Genomic DNA, 3269 nt, shown 5'->3' with positions numbered 1-3269 from the left:
GAAAGAGAGAATAGTAAGGAGCCCTCATGTATCTATCCATCACCCAACTTCAACTATTATCAACTTTTAGCCCATCTTGTTTTCTCTATTCTACCCATTTTTGTTGCTCATTCATTTGTTTACTGGAGCATTTTAAAGCAAATTCTAGATATCTCACCTTTTGGTTATAAATGCACAAATATCTTCAGGTCATTTTGAATTGATAGTAAACATATATATATATATAAACCACCAAGCCATGATCACACCTAGCATAAACTCATTTTATTGTCTTTATGGAATTATCTTTTATCAGTCAGTTTGTCCAAATCAGGTGTCAAAGTCTATAGGTCCATTTAATTAAGTCTCTTAAGACTCCTTCATTCTTTCAGTCTGTAGTAGCCTGCTCTCTTCTTTTTCATGCCTATAATTTGCTAGAGAACCTGAGTGATTTGTCCAGTAGAATGCTCCACATTCTGGACTGGGATAAATGCTTTCTTGTGATGTCATTTAACTTGTTCTTCTGTATTCTGTATTTTCTTTTTAGCTGTTATTTAGGTCAAGAAACTTGATCAGATCCAGGCAGTCGTATCAAGGATGGAGAAGCACTGGAAACTGACATCCTGGAGGGAAGGGGTATTTTATCAATGACATTGTCTAGAACTGCTGGTGCACAGCGATGATAAAAAGCAGACTGACGTTGAATTGGTTTCGTTATTGCTGTAGAATTCTCTGCAAAATACCCTGCTATTGCCTATACACAACTGGATCAGTATCTCCCCTAACCCCTTCTTGGTAGGCTGCTGGATTCAGACTCCATGTTTAGGCAAGACTGCCGTGTAGGTGGTGCTGTGTACCTCTTACTGCATTACAGCATGAGACACAGGATGTCTGCTTTGTCTCTCTTTTTGTGATCAGGTGGGTTCAGGTCCTGCCAACCTGATGGTTTTAGCAGCTCAGATTCATTATTTTCTTAGGGATTGCAAGGTAGTGATATTTCAATTCTTTTAAGACAAGGTTTTACTCTGTTGCACAGGCTGGTGTGCAGTGGTGCAAACACGGCTCACTGCAGCCTCAAACTCCTGAGCTCAAGGGATCCTCTTGCCTCAGCCTCTCAGGTAGCTGGGATCATAGGTGCATGTCACTACTCCTGGCTCATTTTTTGATTTTTTTGTAAAGATGAGGTCTTGCTATGTTGTCCAGACTGGTCTCAAATTCCTGGCCTCAAGCAATCCTCCTGCCTCAGCCTCCCAAAATGCTAGGATTACAGGCATGAGCCACCAGTCTTCTGACTTATTACCTGACCATTATTTTCTATAAAGAATAAGTTTCTCTGCCGGGTGAGGTGGCTCACGCCTGTAATCCCAGGACTTTGGGCAGCTGAGGTGGGCATATCACAAGGTCAGGAGATCGAGACCATCCTGGCTAACGCAGTGAAACCCCGTCTCTACTAAAAATACAAAAAATTAGCCAGGCGTGGTGGCGGCGCCTGTAGTCCCAGCTACTCAAGAGGCTGAGGCAGGAGAATGGCGTGAACCTGAGAGGCTGAGGTTGCCGTGAGCTGAGATCGCGCCACTGCACTCCAGCCTGGGCGACAGAGCAAGACTCCATCTCAAAAAACAAACAAACAAACAAACAAAAAACTTTCTCTCCTTGCAGGCATTAGCTTGCTTGCTTTCTCTCTTTTCCTTCTTTCTCTTTGTTTGTTTGTTTCTTTCTTTCTTTTTCTTTTCCTTCCTTCCTTCCTTCCTTCCTTCCTTCCTTCCTTCCTTCCTTCCTTCCTTCTTTCCTTCCTTTCTCTTTCTCTCTCTCTCTCTTTCTTGTCTCTCCTTTTCCTTTCCTTTCCTCTTTATTTCTTTTCAGATGGGGGTCTCACTATGTTGACCAGGTTGGTCTTGAACTCCTGGTCTTAAGCAATCCTCTCACCTTGGCCTCCCAAAATGCTGGGATTACAGGCGTGAGCTGCCAGACAATAGCTTCCAGAGAAGGAGTTGGTACCCTAGCAGCCTAAAATATTGACCTATGCATTGTATTGCTTTTAATATCATTGGGCACACAGACTTTTATGTTTGATTATGCTATATGTAATCTCACATTTTTTAAAGTGAGAAAAATTATAGGTTTGTACCAATGCTTTCAATTCAAATTTAAGATTACAGGGTTTTCACTTAACTTGGTTGGGTATACACTTTCATTTTTTTTTCTTTGCTGAAAAGCGTGGTTTTAAACAGTTGTTACATAATTACTTATTTACCTTATTCTATAACTATAATAGTTTCAAAATAGCTAAACGAATATTGCTGCTAACAGTAAGATTACTGAATACAGTGTAAGATTTATTTGCGACTCATTTTGTCCTTAGAACATACCCTGCTAGGATTGTGTAATCGAAATGTGAAGTGATTATTTTCTTCGTGTTGTTGTGCCATTGACTTGATGTGCAGTTAGGTACATTTCTTTCCTCTTACTTTCAATTTTTAAGACTTCTTTTCTGCCTTTTTGATTTTTTAAAAATTTGTATTCAAAGTCAAAACTATCTAACAAGATATATTCAGAGAAGTCTAGCTCCTATTCATATCTGCTCCATCCTTTTCTCTCTCCCTTAATAGGTGGCCATTTTTATGAGTTTTTGGCTTATTCATTTAGCAATTTTTAAAAATGTAAGCAAATTTGTATATATTCCCATTCTTTCCTCCCATTTTGTAGCTAATGATGGTAACAATTTTTTGTCACTCTTTCCAATGAGAGATGCAGTTTCTTTCTTCTTTTCTTTTCCTTTTTCCCTTCCCTCCCCTCCCCTCTTCTCTCTTCTCCTCTCCTTTTCTTTGTTTTCTTTTCTTTCAACAGATTCGCAATTTGTCACCCAGACTGAAGTGCAGTGGCACAATGACAGCCCACTGCAGTCTCGACCTCCTGGCCTCGAGTGATCTTCCCACCTCAGCCTCCAGAATAGCTGGAACTACAGGTGCCTGGCACCATGCCCAGCTAATAAAAAAAAAAAAAAAAAAGGTTGTGGAGATGGGGTCTCACTATGTTGCCCAGGTCTCAAACTTCTGGCCCCAAGCAGTACTCCTGCCTCAGCCTCCCAAAGTGCTGGGATTATAGGTATGAGCCACTGAGTTACAGATGAAGTTTCTTTCTCCTCCCCTTAAACTGGGTTGGTCCCAACTGTTTTAACCACTAGAATGCAACAGAAACTGTGCTCTGCCTGTTCTAGGCCTAAGAGGACTGGCAGCTTTTGTTTCCTCCATGTTATGCTCACCCTTGAGATTCAGGATTCATTTGCCAAA

The sequence above is a fragment of the Theropithecus gelada genome, chromosome 1, assembly GCF_003255815.1.
Source record: "Theropithecus gelada isolate Dixy chromosome 1, Tgel_1.0, whole genome shotgun sequence".
NCBI lineage: Eukaryota > Metazoa > Chordata > Mammalia > Primates > Cercopithecidae > Theropithecus > Theropithecus gelada.
Note: the sequence above shows the minus strand (reverse complement) of the source record.